At 49.6% G+C, this 19,591-nt stretch overlaps 1 non-coding gene and 1 pseudogene across 1 annotated transcript; both read left to right on the top strand.

The window, feature by feature from the left end:
* Positions 1–19,591, top strand: part of LOC135914822 (collagen alpha-1(XV) chain-like) — a 131,386-nt pseudogene that overhangs the window by 98,976 nt on the left and 12,819 nt on the right.
* On the top strand, positions 4,250–4,433 carry LOC135914841 (U2 spliceosomal RNA). Its single transcript, XR_010568435.1, has one exon. It is a non-coding gene; the product is annotated as a U2 spliceosomal RNA (small nuclear RNA).

Raw genomic sequence — 19,591 nt, 5'->3', positions numbered from 1 at the left:
CTATGATGCACTGATAATTCTGTGGAACCGTGCAAAGGCTGACCACATAAATCTGATAAGGAATGCTGCCGTGAGGGAAATGGATTGCACATTTACAAGCATCATCGATTCGCACGCAAAAAAAAAGAAACAGTTCAGAACGACTGGAATGAGTGTTTGAATTTACAGATTTGCTTCAGTTTGCCACAGTGGGATATTTCTGGCTTAAAAAACGCAATTATGGGACTCTACCATGTATCGAAAGCGGCTACAAGGAATTTCATGTTACGCTCTCATTCATTTATTGGTACGTAACGGACTTTTTGATAACTTTTTTTTTCTTGTTGGCGCCTAAATTTGCGCTATGTGGGTACCACTGTCTTTAGATAAAGATTAGTCGAAGCCCCCCCACCCTCCTCCCCTCCCTGTTGGAGCTCAAAGCTTTTCTTTCCTTTCCAGCTCGGATCTCTGGTACAGCTACCCAAGAAGACGACAACGGTATTTGCCCCACTTTATGCTTCCCATTCCGTTTATCGTGGTCTAGGAGGCAGACAACTAAACAGGAAAGGCAATTTCGAATGCATGAGCTTTTTAATGCGCGCATTTTCACGCAGGTTAATCCTTTTAGGTCTTCCTAGATGTCAGTGTGGCATAACTTTCTCCCATTTTTTTTTTTTTGGCCTACATACTGTTTTCTATACTTTTGTGCTGTCGTCATTACTCTGTCTTAATTTTTTTCTCTGCTCATATATTTCTGTTTCTATGCTATCCATGTATGTACAGTATATTATAAAGATTTTTGCCATCGTAACAGTTGCGAAGAATAAATTAAATAATAGCGAGTAACAATAGACGCGTAATTCCTTTTCACTATGCTTGCTGTTTCACGAGTGGCCTTGATAAGTGCACAAGTTGTCTCCCTTCACGTGGTGCCCTTGCCGTCCTTCTTCGACAGACTACGTCAACAGCATCGCCACTGTTGCCGCCAGATAGTCTGCCGCTCGACGGATCTGCACCAAAGGTAGGCGACGCGAACAGACCACTTACGCGCGCTGTTTAAGGGCTCAGCTACACGCCACCGCGCACCTTTTCCTCCAGTAAGAATACCCGATAACTATTATTGCTTGGACACCTAGTTTTCTACACTTTAGCCATATGTCCCTTCCTCCCCAGTGCCGTTCTTTAATACCATGAACTGCATGGTATTATGTCTTCGCATGCTTTCGCAAAGGATGATAGCGAAATGGGCTACATCGATGACAAGCCTTGGAAGCGACAAGGGAGCGTGCCTTAAAATTTTCCTGCGCATGTCACTTCGGTGCATAGCTTCTTCTCCTCTATACCGTTCGTGCATCTGTTGCCTCTTAGGCTGTTCATATCGAAATTTTTGAGAGCTCATATCCCACTTCAAAAAATGCAAGCTTTGCAAAAAAAACAAAAAAAACGAACAAAAATATGTTGTTCCCCTCTGCCCAGCGAGGACACAGGCAAGATTACTGGCCAAGACGACCACGTCGGAAGCACGCGCACGAAGTAAACACGCTGCTTAAGAGCATGTTAAGCGAGTAATGTTATTCCCGTATGATTTCAAAGGTCAGGTTCTCTTACTCACAAAACATGTGTTACGTAAGTGTCATCCGCGTTCGGCCATCGCCACGGTGGTCGTCTGGCCACCACGACGATCGATAGGTTGAGGGACAGGCGCCAGAACGCCGGGCAACATCGGAACGCTTTTACGTAAGAGAATTTTCGCCACTACCAATCCAGCTTGGGCAGCGTTTTGTTACCCGTACAGCCTCGAAGCCATGTTCTTGTTGTAAGCGGCTGAATAAAGGCACACCATTATACTGTAGTAGCATTCTAAAAATGAATCGTTATCACAACCCTCTTTTGTAAAGTATAGTTATAATAAATTGACCCTTAACTATTATCGAATTGAGCCTATACGTTTGTATACAACGATTGATTCATTAAAACCGAATGGTATTCGCGCTCGAAAGTAACTCGTACCACATCAAGGAAATTCGCAACACATCTAGCAGACCCCATCTGTAAACAAGCGCAGTTATTCAGGAAAAACGCTGTTTTTGCAAACAACTGAAAAACATCAGCAGCCGTTTCCCCGTAGAAATAGTTTGGCCCCGTTGATTCGAACTTAACACGTGCAGCAGTGCTCTCCATGGCAAAGTTTGTGTGTTCGACAACACACAAAGTTTCAACTCTTAGTGCATAATAGAGACATCACCAAAATATAGAGGACTCATCAATGCGCGCATATGTGGCGCGCGGCTTCAGAAGATGCTACTGTAGATGAATCGAAATTTTCTAGCACTGTTTCAGTAAGTTGAGCGATTCGGCTTTCGCCATGGCTACGAGAGCGGCCATCTCCGAACGACCCAAAGAAAATGGGCAGTCTTCTCGAGATTGGCGAAAAATGTAACACTCGAGTCTATACTTTATTTTGTGCTTGGAGAAGAAGAAGAAAACATTTATTTATATTTATTCATTCCGGTTGAGGAGATGCGCTCTTTCGGGGTATGGCACAGTGATCAAGGCGACGGCATATAAGGATTCCTGACCACTTTAGTTTACAGCGAAGCTGTCTATGGCTATGGCTTTGTCTAATCCTTTGCGGCGTATAACGTCGGCAGAAAACTGCCGACGTTACCCCCTCCCCCCGTAAGGCAGAGGCTACAAGCTCTCAGCAAAGCGAAGCGATCAGTGCATACATTCTTTGGAATCACGCATACAGCATACAGGACAGCATACGTTTCAATAAAGAACAAGCTCAACACAAGCGTCTGAACCGAATAATTGATGATAAGGCGCTCCTACGCGTACATGCAATGCGAAGAACGTAGCGCTCCCCGCATAGGTTTACACGTAATGATTACTGTCACTTCATCAAAACTGAGAGCTGGGGGAGTTCGTGTGGATCCACGCATCTTAAGAAAAAAAACATGAGCCATTTCACTCTGTGAAGGTGGATGACCAGCGAAGCTGTTTAACGTAAGACGCAGCGGCGACACGGAATTTTGAACATAGGTACGGACTCATTTACCGTGATCTTTATACACATTCGCGTGGACGAAGGGACCACGGCCCCGAGGAGCCGGAGGAAACTAGACACGCGTGGCGTTTCGGGCGGGACGCACTTTTACAATTGCTAGTAGGTACAGCGGGGCGTGGCGTTTCTCGCGGCGCTCGACGTTTCTGCGCAGGCGCGAGTTAGAGCGGATGCGAGAGAGAAAATCTGGAGGCCTGAGCTCCTTGAATATGTGACTCTGCCTAGGCACTACGGAGGAGGTTTCTTAGCGCGTCATGCCGGCATGTCCCTAGACATGCCGGCATTGCGAAGTGCGGTCGAGTTTGTTTACGCTCCGCCGCTGGCTGCCCTCACGGTGGGTGAGGCTGTAGGCACCGATGCCCCATTTGGTGATCACTGTCTGAAGGGGCAAGTTTCCGACTGGTGTTGTAGAAGTCGCGGGTCGCTTTTTTCGTCCCAACGATAGATTGGATTTTTTACAAGCATTGTTCCAGGACGGCACATGTAGCCGGCAAACGGAGGCCTCAGGGGAGCATCTGAGATTATCTGAGGCAGGGGAGCATCTGAGGCACGCGGCGCAGGATCTCCGGGGCACCCAAGCGGTAGCGGGGTGATCAAAGCTGCAAGCAGGGCGGCCCGTGGGTTGGGGCTACGGAGGCCCAAGCATGCCAGGGGGTGTTCGCATGAAAAATTCGCTGACAGCCGATCTTATATACCCCTGGCACGCGCAGACCACGGCGAGCCGCAACCCACGGACCAGTCCGGGTTCTAGCTTTGATGTACCCGTTGCCGCTTGGGTGCCCTGGAGGCGCCGTCAATAATGCAAAATAATGACACGTTGTTTCAATCAGTAAAAAAAACAGGAATGCATAAATTTAATTACGTCCAGCCGCCAACTTGCGATGCTAAGTTCAGCACTACCGCACCCCGCGACGTCTGCCAGCACGCCTAGGGACAAACGCATACAACACGCGCTAAGAAACTCCTCCGTAGTGCCTAGGCAGAGTCATATATTCAAGGAGCAAAAGTCCCCACATTTCCCCTCTCCCACCCGCTCGTACTCGCGCATGCGCGCATACGTCCCACGTCTCCGCAAGTGCCACGCCCCGCTGTACCTACTAGCAATTGTAAATACGCCGACGGGACTGTCACCACTGAAGAGCGGAAGGAGAGGAAAGGGCATACGCAAACGCTTGGAGAGCCGACAAAGAGAGGGCGGTGCGAACACATGGCCGACGCCGGTCAAAGTGTAGTATCTGTTCTTATCAGCTTAATATATTATACGGGTTGTATTTAGACCCGAGATATGAAACTTATTTTTGCAAGTTGGTGGAGTGCTTGAAGCCTGCTTCACCTTCACCGCGGGTCAGCGCGGTATTGCACTATCTTCGGGATTGGCCCAAGTTTTTGGTCTACGGACATCGATCCGCTGGAAATTAGCCATATACAGCTTCGTTGTAAAAATCAGTGCGAAAAAAACGTGGACGAGCAATGAAACGACAAGCACGGACGTCTTTTTCGCAGTGGTTGTTGTTGTTGTTGTTGTTGTTGTTGTTGTTGTTGTTGTTGTTGTTGTTGTTGTTGTTGTTGTTGTTGTTGTTGAGATGGGCGGCAGCTTGACTGTAGCATGCGAAGCAGGGAGTGACGTAACTAAACTTTCGTAAGTAAAAGAAGAACCTGCCTAGCAACTGATTTGTGTTGCGACAGTGCTATTTATTTAAATAATTGTGGGATTTTACGTGCCACAACCACGTTGTGATTATGAGACACGCTGTAGTGGGAGGCTGCGGATTGAATTTCACCACCCGGGGTTCTTTAGCGTGCACCTAAATCTAAGTACACGGGTGTACTTACATTATGTGCACTTAGATTTAGAATTGGCATATGGCAGTGCTATTGGGAAGGCCACGTGTAGTGAGGACTCCTTAGGAGCAGCGTGCATGCGAGGCGCGGCCAATATCTCTGGTCCACTCTTTGTAGGCAGGCGCACGAAGTAGCGGCGCAAGCCAAGTCGCAGCCCGTCGAAACTTCTTAGGCTAATAATTAGGTAGAGTGCCCGTGAATGTCGCCACGTGAATAATTTCATCCTATGTCGCAATGAGTGTACTCGTTCTAGTTGTCGTCCACAGCTGTCCAACCACGTTCACACCTTGGATTGGGGACCATGTTTTTTACGGTCATGCCTAGTCCCGTGTCATTCGTTGAAGATAGTCCATGTGGCTATAGGTTGGCATTAGCAGCAAAAAAAACTTCAATGAAAATTTTGCTTATTCCCTAATTGTGCACAATAACTCTCATTATTCACTCTAGGGCACATGGTGCAACTGCGACATTGTAGGCGATAGTCGTCGGCTTCAATTTCAGGATTGCAAGATATGCACAAAGTGAACAATTAAAAATTAGGTAACACATTAGAGGTCATTAGAGAAATTACCGCAGTAATCTTTCTGGCTGATAATGTCTGCCAGCCACGTATAACGTGTCTGCTATGACGGCAAGGGTCTAGGCATTAAAGTTTCTCGTAAAAAACGCATATTACGCATAAAAAAAGATACATCTGATATATCCATGCTCTTTCAAAATTATGCGCTCTTTCGGAGTTACTTGTGGATTTGATGTTACACAATTCTGACGCTGCACAACGCTGTTTCTTGTGCGCTCATTGTGCAGTCATATGTTCTGAATGAATGCTTCTCATCTGCTGTATTGTCTTACACTTGTTGTCTCTACTCTTTCTCTTGCAAATGTAAACCAGATTAAAAGAAACGTAAGATGAGGTTCCGTTCTTCTGCACGTTAAATGTTCTTTGCTAACATTGCTTTGTCCTTCTAAGACCCTTATCTTCTAGAAAACGCATAATCGTTCACAAAGTAGCGTCTATGTGATAACACAGCCACGACCCATTGTTCAGTTAAGGTCATGTAGTGCGTGCGTCCTGTAGATCAACACAACTATACCGTGCTTACATTACGATATTTTTCACACATATTGCCTTCTATATAACAAACCTTTTGGTTAAAGAAGAAGGCGCACGGATTAAACAATGGTGCCTGCACCGCGCCATCAACAAAACTGGTTTTATTTGTGCGTCATGTCAACAGGATCAGCCCACGTAGTACTCAGTTTATGTTCTTTGAATTCTGACTAAATATGAGTAGTTGGTTGTATTTACTGCTTACATGGCATTTTGGTAAAGTGCTAGGGCGAATATTTTCGGCCATTCTTGTCTGTATACCCCTGTTCTGATTATTAAATCCGTTGTTAACTTTATGACCTATAATTTTCCTAATGTTTTTTTTTTCAATGACATATGCCTTAATGTACATAAGTATTTGGTAGTCGCACGCTAAGCGAAATTGTACCAACTCGAGTGGTCATGCTTTGCTTTCTTTTTAAACCTCTCTAGCTATCGTCACTTCAAGTGCGTCAGGATAAACTGCTTTTTAACGCGATAGCGTTAAGGAGCTCGTGTCGCAGAAAAGCCGGTGTCGTCGGCGTCGGTGTCGGGTGTCGGCGTCGGCGTTTGCGGCGTTGACCGTGAGCGATAAATCACGGCAGGCGCTTCATAAATAAAAAGCAACTTCCAAGATTGGCCCGGTGGGAATTGAACCAGGGTCTCCGGAGTGTGAGACGGAGACGCTACCACTCAGCCACGAGTTCGATGCTTCCAAGCGGTGCAAACGCGCCTCTAGTGAATGCGGTGTTGCCTTCGAAACGAGCCGTGGAAAGTTATACTGCGGTGTATATCGGTAATTATGAACATGTAACGTACAGAAGTCACAATTACACGAGTTGCGAAGTGCGTTTCCGCTGCATTTCTTCTGCGCTTTCCGCACACGCAGAGCCATCTTGCGGCAAACACAGAAGACCCCCTCCTCTCAATGTACGGCGCTGCCCCGACAGGAGGCGCGCCGCGCGCGCATTGGGACCGCTGCCAGGCGCGTCGCGGGACTCCCTCTCCCCTGACGACGCTTCGCCGTGCTCCCGGTTTAGATTACTATCTATCTCTCTGCCCGTGCCGATCACGACGTTCGGCTGGCGTAGATCGTTTCCCCTCCGAGACAGCGAGTTCTTTGGTTCGTTTCGTTCGCTCAGGCGCACGTTTCGTTGCCGCGCCGAACGCTGCGTTGCTCGACGCTCACCGCGTGATAGGTGGGCGCTAAGTCCGATGCGGGGCGCATCGTAAGTGATTGCTGTGCCGTAGCGCATTGTCTTATACCCCTTGGCGGGTCGACGGGAACGCTGTCGCGTCCCACTCTTGAAGGCGAAGCTTAAGCGTCCTCCAATTTTTACCGTTAACGATTGGAGTTTCCACCTTCCAGCTTCTTCGTACGATGAAAAAAAGGGCATTTAGCGGTGCATGTTCAAGAAAGAATTTAGAAAAAAATTACTTTTAGTTATGACGGCGTAACCTACATAATATAGGCGACAGCCACGCTTGTTTTTTTCCCGTGCATTTCCATCCCTGCCATCGTCCTGCATTTGTCAATTCGTGCTGTTGTGCGAATGGCGCTGCAGCCGTGATGAAGCTGAGTGCGGCGTTGTGCGAGTAACATGGCGCATGCATCGCCAGGCATGGTCTAAGCACACGCAGCACCCGTAAACATCGTGGCGGAACAGTTGAACGCCGATCCCAGCAAGGAGCAATTTCCTGTTTAACGTGCAGCTTACGCACGGAGTACATCTACACTGTAGAAATGTGTGCGCCATTACGGGTGTTTTCTCGTCCCACTGGCAACAATCTTGCCGTTAATGCCTTACAAAAAGTTTGGAGGATGCTTAAGCTTCGCCTTGAAGAGTGGAGCGCCGATAGCATTCAAAGATCCCCGACTGCTTCCTCACGCTTCCCGGCAACTGGAGCGTACGTAACCGTAATGTTTACCTGGAAACGCTTGCCTCGAACGCTATGCACGAAGGTGAGCTTTTCGATGGAACCACGGTCTCTTGCGCGGGCCGCTATGCGGCGGAAGCGAGCGCCAGCTGGAGTTGTAAGTAAAGACTTCAGTTGTAGGAACCGGGCGCGCCGCTCCGTGGCCCCCAAGACGCCGATCGCGCGGGCGCGCGCAAAATGGCGGGTGCCGCGGCCGGTCTGTGAACACCGCGGCCGGTTTGTGTGTGTGAAGGAGTTTCTTTGACTTTTCGCGTAGCAGAATTATGCTTTCTCCTATAGTCAAATTACAATCCGAGAGCTATCATGTCTGTAGGTTGTGTGCAAGTCGTAGTTTACCACTTTTTTGCGTATTTTAGCTTGAGAAATTCAATTAGTTCAGTCAATTCCTTCCGTCGTATAGAATGCATGGTTATACGTGAGTATACGTTTGACGCCGGACGCCAACGCGGGGCGCCGACGCCGGATTTTGTGCGACACGGCCTCCTTAACGCTGTCGCGTTAAAATTTATACAGGCCGACAACGGAAGTCTAACTAGACGTGCGATCACAAAAGACGTAGTTGAAAACTATGTAATCATTATAACAGCCTTAAGCGCACAGTTTCGTATTTCTCCCTATGGAATGCTCTTGTCGGATGTTTCTGTGCGCCCAAGGCTGCGAGAATTATTACATAGTTTTCAACTACGTATTTTGTAATCGCACGTCTAGTTAGAGCTCCGTTGTCCTCGGTAAAATTTTGCAAGACCCTTACGGTGAGGGTGTTACCAGTGCGATAAGAAAACACCCGTAAGGGTGTAAACATTTTTACAGCGTACGATAAAAACTCTTGATCATGTCTTTAATATAAATGCACGTTCAGGGTATTTCGTTCAAGAGTGCAAGGCCTTCACGCCTTTCGGCTTCCGGGGGAACAGGGAGGGATGATGTGAAAGCGCGTATATTTCGACGGCGCCCACGTCCTGGTACGCTGACGCACGCCGCTACGAGGTGGAGCCACCGACGGTGCCTCCTGGCTGTGCACGCGCGGGGACTTGCTTTCTCTTCGCTTCGCCACGGGTATCGACGGTGGCCATTCGCTGACTGCTCTACCGAGCATGACACTGTTTCCTTTCTGTAGCTGTTCATACAGCAACTGATCATTGTTTCCGTGACCCGTACGCCACCCGCCGCGGTAAATCAATGGCAATGGCATTTCGCAGCCGAACACCAATTCGTGCACATGTTCGATTTGCGCCCGTGATGGCAGCGTGGGAGAGATGCCGAATTTGAGAGCACCAGTGTACCTAACAGTGCCGAGCTCAGGTGCGCGTTAGGCGAGACCAGATGGTCAATCCGCCGCGTCTTACTATGTGGGGAGGAGAGAGAGAAAAAAAGAGAAAGGAGATGAAAGAAACAGAGGCTAGCCAGATTAGAGGTCCCGGTTCGCTACCCTTCACCAGGAGAAGGGGTAGAAGGCAGGAAGTGTCAGTAAAGAAACTCGCTTGGGAAAAATCGACCTTTTCTCATATACATGGTGTGGCGCCAGTCGACAACCAATGTTTATTGCGTAGTACCAGTGCTTTACAAAAGAAACTAGCAAAAAAAATGCTATAACAGCAGTGATATTGAAGCACCTGGGAATGACGTCGGTTAGGATCAGGATGCAATAACTCGGGTTTCCGTTGAGTTCTCTCTGAGACTATTGAGGTCTCGCAAGCTGAGGTAAATCTGAGATTATGAGTTGGGTGTTTCGAAAGTTTGACTACATTAGATTCCGCAAGCTTTCTTGCGGAAACGTTCGCTGGAATGCCAGCGTATTTCGCAGGACACTTTGAGGAAGGCCATCTCTAAAGAAGCCATTGCCAGGATTTTTTATAGGTAGTTCTGTACTTAGGTACTTTCTAGGTAGACTGCCTAATTGAAGGCAATGACTGCATTAGCGATTGCATTCAATTCGGCAATATCGACATGTTACCTGAAGTGCTTCACTGAGACGTCATTTAAGTGGAACTCCTTTATTAGCCAGTTAACTTTGTGCTTTGTTCAGCTAGTAATATCCACCTCTATAGGAAGTCCATCTGGTCTTGAAGAGGTGGAATCGCACTATATGCCGGCGATGATTAATAACTGTTTGGGAGCTGTGCGAAAAAAAGTAAAGGGCAAAAAAATGTTTTCCGCTGTATAGGCAGCAGGCTTAGTTCGCGGGCAGCGTATTTAGAGCCTCTGACTTTGCGTGGCCGCAGCTTCGCGTGGCGGCACTGAACCAGCCGTGGACGGGCGACCTGCACGGGGTGCGGGGCGCCGACTACGAATGCTACCGCCAGTCCCGGCAGGCGCACCTGCGGGGGACGTTCCGCGCCCTGCTGCTCGACAGTATCGTTCGGGCCACAGACGCCGACCTGCCGCTGGTCAATCTCAAGGTACGCACCAGCTACCATCCGCTGCTAGATAGACGAGCATAGTCGCTCGCGTTTGCCCTTAATGGTGCTCACTAAGCTGCATGCTATTCATCATTCCAGCGGCTATTTTCTGTCATGTCCACAGGGAGAAATAGGGCGAGACGGCACTGAATTGCCGCATTATTACTTCTTGACTGTCAGTAGTGGTTCTGCGTAACTAAATGATGTGAATTATCTAGACCTTATTTTTCTCGTATATTGACTGCGGGACCGACGGTGCGCAGTGCTGATTAGAGGCCATTCGGACGCGATGTAGGGTGTCTCAGCCAACGTTTGGTCGGCGTACAAAGCTTTGCTGTGTGTTCTACGCGCCGACGATATTACGGTGTGGACGGCCCGAGCCGGACCCGATGCCTGGATGGAGGAAGTCTTGCAGCGGGCGGTAACGACCGTGCACGAGTATGCAAAGTCGTGCGGACTGAGCTGCGCTCCCCAGAAATCAGAGCTGTTCATGATCCAACCGGGAAAAGCCAAAAAGGAGCTGCCGCCGAACATGATTATCACGATCGCCGGAACGACCATCAAGCCAACACAGCAGATTAGGATTCTCGGCCTACTACTTCAGAGCTACGGAAAGGCACAGGCCGCCATCAAGACTACAACCGAAGACTACAACCTACAAAGATCAAGACTACAACCGAACAGATACTTAGTATGATTCGGAGGGTATCAAACAGAAACCGAGACCTTAAAGAGGACGATGCCATGCGCCTGGTACGCGCGTTCGTCGTGTCGCGGGTTGCCTACTCCGCCCCGTATCTCCAGCTGACGAAGGCGAATAGGGACACCCTAAACACGATGCTTCGTAAGGCAACGAAACAAGCACTGGGCATGCCCATATACTCGTCCACGCAAAAACTGCTAGACATGGGCGCCCACAACACAGTGGAGGAGCTCATCGAAGCCCACCTCTATAATCAGAGAATCCGGCTCAGTCACACGGAACACGGACGAGCCGTCCTACGCAAGATAGGATGGCAGATCGAGCCAGTACCCATCAAGACGGCCCTTCCGGAAGACTGGAAAACGATAATTCAGACAAAACCCCTTCCCCGGAACATGACGCCGGGCAAGGATGACGAGAGCCGCACCACGCGAGCCAAAGCCCTAGCCCGTAAGCTGGAAGAGAACCCCAGGGTCCTCTACGCAGACGCCTCGCTCCGAAAACACAGTGGCCGTGCAGCCGTGGTGGTTACTTCAAAAGAGAGGCTGATCGTCAGCGCGTCACTGAAGACAACAGACCCCGCAGTTGCCGAAGAAGCGGCCGTGGCCCTCGCACTCGCACAGCCGAGCGTGGACACCGTAGTCACCGACTCAAAGACAGCCTACAGAAGCTTCCGCAGGGGGGTAATCTCCTCCGTGACCCGAGGCATTCTAGCCAAGCACAAGCCTCCGGGAAGAGCCATACAGGTCATGTGGGTCCCGGCTCACTCGCAGGTAGCAGGCAACACCATCGCCGACTACCATGCCCGAGAAATGTCAATCCGGGCCGAGCACGAGCCGGAAGAGCTACCGCACCCGGTAGCCAGCTTTCGGGACATTACCCGGATGTACCGAGAGGAAAGGTGCAGGCTGCCAGAACCGCACCCCAAACTCACCAGGCAACAACAGACGATCCTGCGTCGAGCGCAGGCGGGATCGCTTGCGCATCCGGTACTGATGAACCGCATGTACCCCGCGGAGTACGATATGCTCTGTCCTTTTTGCAGAAGAGAAAAGGGCACCCTGCCGCACGTCTTGGCAGAGTGCACAGAACTCAAGACCCCCCCCTTCCTCCCCTTCCCACCAACACCCCCAATCCCCAACCCCTTGAGCGATGGGAGACCTTGTTATCCAGCCCCGCCCTACCGATTCAGCTCGCACTGACGGACAGGGGCCAGGAGCTGCTGGAAAGAAATGGGTCCCGTAACTAGAAAACCACCCCGTCTGGTGCCTGCGTGCACCACCGATTTATTTCGGGCCCAGTGAATGTTGCTTCATCATCATTTCTGCAGGCGCAATCATTGTCGCGCCCGTTGACTACGGGACAAATGTGGCCCGCCTTTTCAGTGGCAGAGATAACAACAGGCACACCACGTGTCCGCGCTCTGTCGACACCTTTTTCAGGTGGTGCGAAAAGCCGTGAATCTACGGCAGTGCCTCTGGCCTCATAGATTCCTGAATCTTATGGCAGAGCGGTAAGCACGAGCAGCGGTGACAGCCTATGTGGCTGACCACTAGGGACAAGTTACCAAAGTCGCCTCGAACTACTGGCCACTGTGAGACGGCGCAAAAGTGTTCTTGGGCACATTCCACTCACGTGCTCTGAAAGAGTGTGCTGAAGACTGTACTACAGAACGGCCAGAAAACTCCCAAATCTATTAGAAACTATAGTTTCACGTGTTAGTTCCCCGGTGTAGTCCCGGAATTCCAATTAGCTGTATATGGAAAAACGGTCAAAACCAGAGGGCAGTGAGACTGACACGGACAGCGCTGTGTCATTAAATGAAATGATAATTCACTCGTTGTATAGATTTACAAAGCTAATTATTTTAATGAAAAACCCAAGTTCATCATCTGTTTTTCTAGAAGGGTTCATCGCAGGCGTTAAGGAAGTTTCATGCCTCCTTATGCTCCTAACTTAGCCTGTTTTGTTGGAGGTCTAGTGATCTGCTTATAGTCACATTGCAAACGGCCCTGAGGCTGAGCAATGTCCGGCCTCTATCACGAGGCTAAACAGGCCTGTAGCTATCCACACCACTACTAAACACCATAAGCCCCATTACTAAAGTCCAAATGTGTAGGCGGATAGATGAAAACATCCTTTGAATAAAAAACTCGCAGTTTCACCCAAAAAGCAAAGCATCGATTGGAATAGTTAATTAGTAGACAGGCATGAGAAGTAAGGATAGTAGTTTTATCTCCCACATAAGCTGTTAAACTTTCGCTAACTAAGTTAACAAGCATGGTGTTATGCGTGCACAAGCAAACATGAACACATCTCACTTGATGACCGCGAAAAGTCGCCGTCAAAACGCTGGAGTGAGGGAGTGCGGCAGCAACAGCGAGCGAATTGACCGTCGTGCTGCCTCTCGCGTCAACGCGAGCTTAGCGCCGAAAACACAGCGCACGCGACGCGATCAGCACTCGGCGCACTGTCCCCATCGCAGATCGCTTTCAAGATAGGGCCCGCGCGGCTGCCCCATACGTAGTAGCCGCCGGAGTAGAACGCAGTGGCAACGGCAGAACGCCGACGGCGATGGCAGAAATGCGCCTTGAGTGCCGATTGTTATCGCAATAAAAGTCGCCGACGTGGTCCATAAAAATTCCTGTAGCTGCTCTTGCAGAATGATTAGCGAAAACAGTTTGGAGATGTTGTTCAATGATCATTGTATCGCGATGAAAATGCAGTTAACCACTCATATATCGTGCGTGTCTAGATATCCTCAGCACAGTTTAAATATAGAAATTATTTGAAATGTATAGAAGCAGTCTTATGAAGGTGAGCCTTCAAACAGGCAGACATAATTCTGTTTATTATTGAAGGAAAGCAAACTAATTAAAAGCGCGATTCACTTCGGCAAATGCCAACACAGCAGAAAATCTGCAAAACAGCAGGTAATGGGAGCGGACTTTAATTTAACGTTGACTAGACTTCAAACGCGAAATCAAGACGCGAACAGCGTGATCCTCAATGCCATCGAGAATTACGAGCGCTTGTCAATGCTGCTTTCCGTGTCTTGATCCTACGCTTGAAGTATACAGAAAATACGTAACTGAAGATGTGTCCGGCTAGTTACCCATTACTTTCCGGTCAGCTCGGTTTCGTAAAAATTGCCAGGTTTTATTGGAGTTCTAAAGAGAGCATATGGAGACTGGTTCAAGTCGAGTTGGAGACATTCTTTTGCAAACAGCGTGAATAACGGGACACAGAAACAGGCACATGACACAGGCGCTGGCTTCCAACAAGTAGCTTTATTGCTCGAGCGCAGAATATATAGGCACGGAAGTAATAGTAAAAACATAAATGGCATGGGAACACGAAAAGAATGACTTGAGATTACGTGTGGGCGTAGATCGGTTAAATTCGCAGATACGCGATTTCCCTTTCTAATAACTGGATGAAGGGTGAACTGATGCATGAAGGACCACGTTGGGTGATGGCAAATGCTTCGAGAATTTCACGCGTGCGCTGGCCTGCGTGCTTTTGGATGAGTGACTTGTTTGGTTTCTGTTGTTGGCGTGCTCCCGGAGGCACTCATTGAGGCAGCGTCCCGTTTGTCCTACGTAGGAGTGCCCGCACTTCAACGGTATTTCATACGCGACGCCTGTGATGCAGCTGGTGAAGGGCTCCTGATGCTTCTTGTCGCAACCTTTTTTGTGGGGGTTGTCTTGGGTGACCCTTCTGCATAAGGTGTTCAGCTTTCCTGGAGCTGAAAAAAGAACCGAAAGACCCGCCCTCCCCGCGGCCTTTTTCAATCTGTGCGATGCCCCGTGCATGTAGGTAATGACAGCCATCTTCTAATTATTGATCGCGGTTTTCCGTATCTTCTTTCTTTGGTGCATTCCCGCTAACAGGTCTTCCGCTAGCTGTACCAGGAGGACGCTCTGAAAACTAGCCCACAAAAGCCGATGAACCTGGCCTATAAAAGCTATTTAAATGCATGATTTTTGCAATGCATTACGGAAGGCGGCTTTTGCGATTCTCCTCTTCACTAACCTTGAGTGAGCCGACGAAAAAAGTAAGAGATAGAATAAACTTTAATGTCCAACAGAAAAGGCGATCTACCCACCCCCCGACACGCAGGTCAGGGGGCGAGTGCCGCCGCCTCAGATGCAGGCTGGGAGGTCTTCGGTCCCAGCAGCCTCTTCAGCCAGTTGGACGAGCCGGAGCTGGAGCTCAGAGTCCGAGCTGCGCAGCAGGGTCTCCCAGGTGTCTCTACTATCTATTTTGTGCGTTCCCCCGGGAGAGTACGGACATTCCCATATTATGTGGTCGAGGGTCCCTCTCGCCCCACAAAGATTACATTTATCGCTCCTGGCCTCGGGGAACATGTGGTTCGCCGTAACCGGGTGCGGATATGTATAAGTTTGTAGTCGTCTCCACGCGACGGCTTGTCTGTTGTTTCATTTTGGGTCTAGCGGGGATAGCAGTCTACGAGCCAATCTATAATGCTGCGTGATCTCCCCATGTTTTAGCATGCGCTCTCCGCTCCCTCGGTCATCGAGGGGCCCCGCAGCGGCTCGGCGGTCGAGATCTCGAGCCAGCTCGTGGGCCGCCTCATTGCCGGGGACGGCTTCGTGCGCCGGAGTCGAAATTATTTGAATTTTTCTATCTAGCTTTCTCTGGCCTAGGATTCTGGCTGCTAAGGGCGAGATCCTTCCCTTGCTAAAATTTTGTATTGCAGTTTTGCTGTCACTGATCACAAATTTCGCGTCCGTTCCAGCGCAAGCTAATGCGATCGCAATTTCCTCGGCAATTTCTATGTTGCGCCCGCGCAGATTGACAGCGGTCACGGGAATACCCCGGCCGCTGACTGCCGTTGCCACCATAAAACTGCCGCTACCTCCCGCCGCGTCTACATAGGCCACCTCATGTTCCGGGATATTACCGAATCTAATTTTGAATGCTTCGGCTCGTTTATGCCTCTTGTCTTTGCTATGTTCCGGGTGCATGTTTTTTGGCAGGGGGGGGGGGGGGGGGATAATCAGATTTTTTCTAACTTCCCTATCTACTTCCACCTTTTGGGTGGGGCCTCTGTCCGGATTTATTCCAACTTTGGCCAATATGGCTATTCCCGTCCTCGTGGTGCTAAGTCTCTCAAGTTGAGAGGTTCGCACCGCTTCCGCCAGTTCTGCCCATGTGTTGTGCACTCCTAGAGCCATCAGTCTCTCTGTTGATGTACACATGGGCAGTCGCAGCGCTCGTTTTACGCATTTTCTCATTAGAGAATCAATCTTTTCTCTTTCCACCACTTTCAAATCGAGATATGGCGTTGCATAGCTCACCCGGCTGAATATGTACGCCTGTATTAGTTTCATTCATTTTTTTTTCATTAGCCCTCGGCCTTTGCTGGCCACCCGCCTAATTAGGCTCAGGGTCTGTATTGCGAGATTCTGCAGCCTCTTGACGGTCACGCCATTGTGGCCGTGTGACTGGAGAATCAGACCCAAGATTCTAATTTGCTCGACTATTGGTACCTCTTTACCCGCCACTTTAATTTTGATCTCCGACGGTGCCTTGCACCTTAAGTGTTTCGGATTGTATATAAACAATTCTGATTTCTGCGGCGAGCATGCTAGGCCTCTCTCGGCCGCGTAATCGAATATGATGTCGGTGGCGGCCTGGAGCAGGCTTTCGACGGCTGAATCACTTCCCCGGTTGACCCAGAGGGTGATATCATCCGCATATATACTAAATTTTAATCCCTCGAGCTTTGCCAATTGCTCGGGGAGTTCTCTCATAGCCACGTTGAAGAGTAGGGGAGACAGCGCCGATCCTTGGGGCGTACCCTTACTCCCTAGCTAAATTGTGGGGGATTGCAGCGTATGGAACCTCATGCAAGCAGTTCTTCCCGTCAGGAAGTCCCTGATGTATCGATATGTCCTGGTACCTACATTAATCTTGTTCAGCCCTTCCAGGACCGCCTCATGCTTTACGTTATCAAAAGCCTTCGTGAGGTCCAGTCCCAGAATATCTTTTGCATCTTTAGACCTTGAGTCTATTATATCATGTTTGATTTGGAGCATGACGTCCTGCATACACAAGTGAGGTCGGAACCCTACGATCTCATGTGGCCACAGATCGCCCTGCTCCATAAAGCCCATCAGTCTGGTCTGGACGACGTGCTCCATCAATTTCCCCACGCATCAAGTTAAGGAAATTGGCCGTAAGTTTTCCGATTGCGAAGGCTTCCCGGGTTTTGGTATTAAAATAATGCTTGCCGTCTTCCACTGTTGTGGGATCTCGCCTTTTTCCCAACATTCCTGCATGTACTTCGTTAGGTAACTAATGGAATCATCGTCTAAGTTTCTGAGCATTTTGTTCGTTACCCCGTCAGGGCCCGGAGCCGACTTCGTTCTGAGTCTTACAATCTCTGCTCGCACTTCCGCTTCTGTGATGGGGGCGTCCAACGCCTCGTTAGGCGCTCCACCATAGTCGGGTAGTGGAGTTCGCGGTGTTTCCCCCACGAACGTCTCAATTAATTTCTTCATGAAATAATCATCGTTCCCTACGAACGAACGCGTGCCTAGCTTTTGCCAATCTTATACCGGATTGAGTTTTCGAGCTTGCGGGGTCCAACAAGTGCCGGAGGATGTTCCACGTCTTGGAAAGGTTCATGCTCCCCTCCATTTCGTCGCACTTGTTGGCCCAATTTTGTTCGCATAGTGTAAAAGTATAATCTTCGAATTCCTTATTATGCCTAGCAATCCTTCTTCTGAGGTTGCGGTTCCATTTCTGATTTTTGAGACGACGCTCCATGGTTTGCTTAGCTTCCCACATATGCAGAAGACGGCTGTCCGCTATCTCCGGGGCGTTATCCCCTTCGAGCATTTTTGTCGTCTCTCTAACGTCCGATTTGAGCGCCGTCGTCCATTCCTCGATGTTTGTGATGGGCCCGAGTTCCTGCGTTCTCCTGATATCTCTAAACTTACCCCATTCAACGACGGCCGGCGCGCGAGCCCTGCGCGTTTGAAGGCCCTCTTTCAGTATGGAAACAATTATGTGGTGGTCGCTGCCAAAATTTTGATCCGAATTATGCCATTCTAGATCTTTAATGTTTTTCGAGAATGTCAGATCTGGAGATGTATCCTTACTAACGTTGTTGCCCACCCTCGTTGGACTCTCAGGGTCCGTGTGCAGAGTGAGCCCTATGTCATGCGTATCTTCCCACAGCTGTCTGCCTTTCGGGCTTTGGTGCGGGTACCCCCATTCCTGGTGATGTGCATTAAAGTCCCCCACTATCAACAGTGGCTGGTTGCTTGAAATTTTGAGGGCCTTGCGGAACAGAGCCCTGAACCTCACCTTCCTTTGCCTGGGTGAGCTGTATAAATATAAAAGGAATAAACTAGGGTCCTTCTGTTTTCCGGTTAGAATTTCGACAAACACGTTCTCGATCTCTCTCGACTATACATCGTGTTCAATGGCCGCGATATTTCTTTTCACGAGCGTTGTGACCGAGGATTTCTCCCCCCTGCCACTATGAAATGCCTGATAACCTGACAGTTTTGCGGGTCCTCCAGTTTCCTGGAGGGCAATCGCCAAAGGAGTCTCATTTAATAGCGGAAGGTACTGTTGCAGAATCGACCGCATGCGCCGGATGCCGCGACAGTTCCACTGCCAGATTTGATTTTCATTTGCGCGCCTGGCCATTTTGCAGTTGCGTGACGATCTGCTCTATATTCTGTTGCCACCCGTTCATGGCGACCATCTCATTCCTTAGCATTTCGCATTCCTCGGCCTGTTTCTGAACTGCCCCGAGGACAGCTTGAATTTGGATGTTGATATGGTTCATAAATTCATTCATCTTGGCCTCTAACCTTTCCAAATTTTCGACCCTTTTCTCTATAGCCTGAATAGGGTCGGCGTCTTGAATTTTGCGTTTCGTTGGTGGCGGGAGGGACACCTCTGTGACCATCTTATCCTCTCCTTGCGGCTGTTGACGTGCCGCTGGGGGGGGGGGGGGGGGTGGTCATCTGTCTAATGGGTTGTTGCGGAGGAGGGGTTGCCTGCCTCTGTGATTTCTTTAAGTTTTGGATTTCGGACCATTGCGAATCGACTATCCCGGTTAATTTTTCGACCATTTTCTTTAATTTCTCAATTTCATCGTCCCGTTTATCCCTCTGATTATTTTCCTTGGAGACCTTGCCCGCAAAATTCACACCCTTACGCTCCATGCTCCTACCTCGTCTCCATGGGTTGGCAGGGTCCCTTGAGCTCGAGCGCCCCCTGGACTGGCTCCTGGCACGGGAACCGGAGCGTCCTTTGGGCGGCGGCGATGGTCTGCTCGGATTTGCTTCCAGTTTTGGGAAAGACTCCTCGCGGAACTTGAAGTCTTTGCCCCCTTTGGGTTCGCGTTGTCGACTCTGATGTCCCTCACCAGTCGTCGTTGCTCGTTCCATCTTCTCCCACTGTCGCTTCTTAACTTCGTAGGGAGTGCGGAAGAATTCTCGGCACTTGGGATCTCCTAGGGCATGGCCTTTGCCGCACAGCTGGCATTTCAGCTCACACCTGTGGTCACTTGACGGGTTCTCGAG

This window comes from Dermacentor albipictus, unplaced genomic scaffold, assembly GCF_038994185.2.
Source record: "Dermacentor albipictus isolate Rhodes 1998 colony unplaced genomic scaffold, USDA_Dalb.pri_finalv2 scaffold_25, whole genome shotgun sequence".
NCBI classification, from domain to species: Eukaryota; Metazoa; Arthropoda; class Arachnida; order Ixodida; family Ixodidae; genus Dermacentor; species Dermacentor albipictus.
This window is presented reverse-complemented; position numbering and strand designations above follow the sequence as displayed.